Consider the following 5,445-nt stretch of genomic DNA (forward strand, 5'->3'; position numbering starts at 1 on the left):
TTCCATCTGGTGAGGTCCATGTGTATAGTTGTCTCTTATGCTGTCTAAAGAAGGTATTTGAAGAGAACAAATCATGGATCATATAATCCTTCATTCGTGTGTCAATTTTTCATATTCTGGTGGCTTGCTTGTTGCTGTGATGCTGGAAGATATGCCACTAGTATTTTAAATACTGGCAGGATTACCCATGGTGAACAGGTTTCAGTGAAGTTTTAAGACTAAGACAAACTAGGAAGGAGAGGTGGACTGCTTCTGAATGTTTGGCCATGGAAAACATTATGACTAGCACCAGATTATTGTCAGATATGGTGCCAGAAGATGAGACCCTCAGATTGGAAGGCATTCAAAGTGAGACTGCACCATTACACAATTTTCTTCAGCTTCAGCCTTAAGTTGCATCTGAGCATTTGATAGTCTCTTCTACAGTCTGACCCAAGCCTTTTTTGACTGATGATATTGAGATTTTCTACCATCTCTTCCCATAGTTGTGGTCAGTTTTATTCCTGTGTATTCCATCTGGTGAGGCCCATGTGTATAAGTGCCTTCTATGGTATTTAAAAAGGTATTTCCATTAGTCTTGTAAAATTCTGTCATGGAATCTGCAGCATCATTTCTATCACCAAGGCCATATTTCCCAACTACTAATCCTTCCTCTTTGCTTCCAGTCTTCCCATTTCAATCACCAGGAATTATCAGTACATCTTGGTTGCATGTTTGATCAATTTCACACTGAAGAACTTAGTAGAATTCTTCAGTTTCATCCTCACTGGCTTTAGTGGTTGGTGCATAGATTTGAATAGTAGTGGTATTAACTGGTATTCCTTGTAGGCATATGGATATTATCCTATCACAGACAGCACTGCACTTCAAGATAGATCTGGAAATAGTCTTTTTGCTAATGAATTCAATACCATTCCTCTTCAATTTACTATTCCTGTCAAAGTGAACCATGTGATTGTCAGATTCAAAATGGCTAGTGCCAGTCCATATTAGCTCTCTAATGCCTAGGGTATTGATCTTTATGTGCTCCATTTCATTTCTGACAACTTTCCATTTTCCTAGATTCATACTTTGTACAGTCTGCATGCCAATTATTAAGGAATATTTGCAGCTGTTTCCCTACATTTTGAGTTTTGTCCCATCAGCAAATGAAGGTCCTGCACCATATCCGACAATATTCTGGTGCTATTCATAATGTTTTCATCTCCCGACACTGTGTCCAACAATGTTCACCACTCATCTGTCACTTTGTCATGCTGTGGTGGCTTGCACGTTGCTGTGATGCTGGAAGCTATGCCACCAGCATTTTAAATACCAGGTCACCCATAGTGGACAGGTTTCAGTTGAGTTTCCAGACTAAGTTTCCACACTAGGTAGCAGGAAAGGTGGACAACTTCTGAGTGCTTAGCCACTGAATAGCAACAGAAGAGATGTTATATTTGTCCAATACCTTTTCTGTATCAACTGATATGATCATGTGGTTCTTTTCCTTTGTTTTAGTTATATGGTGGCTTACATTGATTGTTTTTCTAATACTAAAGTATCCTTGCATCCCCGATTTGAATCCTGCATGGTCATCATATATATATATAATCTGTTGCTGAGTTCTATTGGCTAGGATTTTTTTTTTTTTTTGAGAATTTTTATTGCATATTGTAGAACATGTGTTTAACACAAATATGCATTTTTTAAAGAAGTTAAGTGAAAATGTTTAATGGAGAAAAGATGCACAATGTAAAAAAGTTTGGAGACCCCTTATTTAAGGCACCATCCTCCAGCTTTGTCTTTCCCAAGTTGAGAAGTTGTGAAATCTGGTACAAAGGTACCACTCCTGGTTCCACAACTTGTCTTATTTATGACACACCATCCTCCTGCCTTTATCCATTCCAGAAGATGCAAAAAGGATGTTTAGCATATTGTACTTAAATAACGTATGTGCAACAAACATAGCAGGCCTACCTGTATAGCTTTTATTCAGCTATTCAAATTCCTTTTCTTGTGCTATGTACATACCACCTGCCCTTCTCTCACTAGCAAGGTGAGGAGGAATTCCTTTGGCATGGAGAAACGGGTGCCCTTTCTAATAGGGCCAAAGCCCAAATGATCTGGGGAGCCCGCACCATGGAAAAAGCAGGAAGAGAATAGAGAAGAAAGCTTGGTATACCATAGCGCCCCATGGTGGTGGGGAGGAAGCTAGAGAGCTAGTGGGATGCCCCCATTCTACTGTTCCAGTCCTTAAATACAGAGCAAGGGCCACAAAGAGGACCACCCCTCTGAAATACACTACCTAACTCAATATGGAAGCAAAAGGAAAGTGGGAAAGACAACTTTGCTCTGAAGGGGAAGGGTTGAGAGCACATACCATTAGTGGCTGTGGCATCCCTCCCTACCTGGGTTTAGATGCAGTCTCAGCACTAGGAGTGGGGGGACGGGTGGGGGAAAGATGACAAGACTGTACCATTCATTTCTTCCTGAACTCCCTGGCCTCCAGTCTAGGTCAGGAGTCATGGAAGAATTTGTATGGAGTCCAAAGCCTTTATCTTTATTCTTCCTTTCTTGGGAGCAGCGTGGGCAAAGTCTTTTCCCTAGAGGTTTAGTTGTCAGTCCCACACAGGCAAAGTTGTTGTTGTTGTTGTTGTTGTTGTTATGTGCCATGGAGTCAGTTCTGACTCATAGCAACCTTGTACAGGGTTTCTGAGGCTGTAAATCTTTACAAGAGCAGAAAGCCTCATCTTTCTCTCACGGAACAGCTGGTAGTTTCGAACTGCTGACCTTGTGGTTCGCAGCCCAATTCGTAACCACTACATCACCACAGAACCATTCAATGGAGTAATCAGAATTGTCACAGCCAATTATTTCTCCATATTTCTGGTGACAAAGGCAGTAGGTGGGTTCACTGGGATCCACCGGCATATCCAACACATTAGAGGGGTGGGCACTACCAAAGGTTACTGAGTGCATCCTGTATTCATGACTTGGGTGCACAAGTTTTAACTGCTTCTGGACAATGTTGTGGGCTTTGTCATCTACGTTTTCCGACCTTTGCTGGAGGCGCTGTCTTAGTCATTTGATTCAATCAGCTTCTTCAGAATAGCCTCAAAATGGGCGAGGTCTGTGTGCACACACCGGAGGCATTTGTCCTCTCTCTATTTTTAGGTCTAGGTCCATCATGAACTGAAAGTTTCTCTGCAACTCAAAATGGAGGTTTTAAATCCCACCAGCATTGCTAGTCCAGAAATTCTCTCTTCCCCGACACCCCCACCACTTTATGACTCCTGACGCCTCCTCCAGCCAGCTCTTACTGTCTGGGTCTTTTTTCTTTTTTGCTGTTGTTTGCTTTGTTTTGTTTGTGTGTTTTGTCTTCTCGGCCCACCTGACAGGAGACAGCAATCGTGCCCATTCAGCCCGTCATAACCACAAAGAACACTGTCAAAGAGTCGTTGGAAGAATGAACCCAAAACAGAATCTATCCCAAAAGAAAGTCACCAAAACATCTCGTAGTCAAATTTTCCAAAACCAAAGACAAGGAACGAATCCTGAGAGCACCTGGGGGAAAAACCAAAATATTATCTACAAAGAACAACAGCAACAAAACAGAACCAATAAGATTAAGTTCTGATTTCTTAGCATGCACCATGCAGACAAGAAGGTAATGGGATGGCATATATAAAACTGAAGGGGAACAACTGCAAAATACTACTACAGGAAACCAAAAGAGGCCTACAAAAATGGAACAATATGCCACACTCACTGAAAGGAAGATACTGTTAAAATGTCAATACTAGTCAAAGGAATCTATAGATATAATGCAATCCCAATTCCGATTCCAACATTATTCTTTAAAGAGATGAATAAATGAGTCACTAACTTTATATGGAAAGAGACCCCATTTGGGCAAACCATTACTAAAGAAGCACAAAGTAGGAGACGATTGACTTTCAGATGTGAAAACATACTACACAGCAGCTATAGCACTCAAAGCAGTCTGGTACTTGTACAATGAAAGATACAAATCAATGGAACAGATTGAGAACCCAGAGGTAAATCCATCACATACAGTCATCCGATCTTTGACAAAGGGCTACAACACATTAAATGGGAAAGGGATAGCCTCTTCCACAAAAGGTGCTGACAAATGGAAATCCATTTGCAGAAGAATGAAATAAGACCCAGACTTCACACCATATACAAAAACAAACTCAACATGGATTAAAGACCTAAATGTAAAATCTAGAATTATAAAAATCACCAATGAAAAACTAGGGGCTCTAATACATGGCTTACATGCACTATCAAACATTACAAAAAATACACAAAATAGATGACTGGGACCACCTAAAAATGAGAAACATCAAAAGATTTCGTCAAAAGTGTCAAAAATGGAGCCCACAGACTAGGAAAACATTTTTGTCAATGACATATCAGACAAGGGACAGCTGTCTACAATTTATAAAGCCCTTCAACACCTCCACAAGAAAAAGATAAATGACCCAATTAACAAATGAGCAGAGGACATGAGCAAACACTTCACTAAAGAAAACATCTATGCAGTCAACAATTACATGAAGAAATGTTTATGATCATTAGCTAGTAAAGAGATGCAAATCAAAACAAAAATGAGATGTCATCTCACCCCACCAATAATAATAAAGTTCTGAAAAACAGAACACAACAAATGTTTGTGAGGGTGTGGAAAGACTGGGACCCTCTTAAATTGCTGGCAGTCCTATAAAATTGCACAACCACTGTGGAAAATGGTATGGTGATTCCTCAAAAAGTTGGAAACAGAAATTCCTTATGACCTTCTAGTTGATATATTTCCTCAAGAAACAAAAACCATGACAAGAATAGATACATGCACACCTGTGTTCATTGAAGCACCATTGGCAACAGCAAAAAGATGAAGACAGCCAAAATGCCCAACAACAAAATGGATAAACAAACTTTGCTACATACATCAATAACACACTATTCAATGTTGAAGAGTAAGTATGAATATGTGAAACATTTCATAACATGGAAGACATACTGAGTGAAACGAACCAATCACAAAATAAATATATCAACCACTATTGTAAAAACTCAAGAAAAGCCTTTCATACTAAAAGAAACAGTCTTTGATGGTTACCAGGGGTGGGAGAGAAGGGAGAGTAATAACCCGGGTGACAGGCAGGGCAATATACAAGAAGGGGGAGGGCAATATACAATAGGGAAGTTGGCAGAAGAATGATGAAGACAGGTGAACATGTAAAGAGGTATGCAAGGACTAAATGGGATAGAGGTAAATAGTGATCTATATGCAACTTTGGGACAATAATGTGCTGCAGATAGGTACATGGACAGAGACACAGGCTGAGTGGATATGGAAGGAAGAGTACGATATATCTATATCTATATCTTGTTGTTGTTGTTGTTATATGCCGTTGAGTCGGTTCCGACCCATAG

The sequence above is a fragment of the Chrysochloris asiatica genome, unplaced genomic scaffold (genome assembly GCF_000296735.1).
Source record: "Chrysochloris asiatica unplaced genomic scaffold, ChrAsi1.0 scaffold00518, whole genome shotgun sequence".
NCBI lineage: Eukaryota > Metazoa > Chordata > Mammalia > Afrosoricida > Chrysochloridae > Chrysochloris > Chrysochloris asiatica.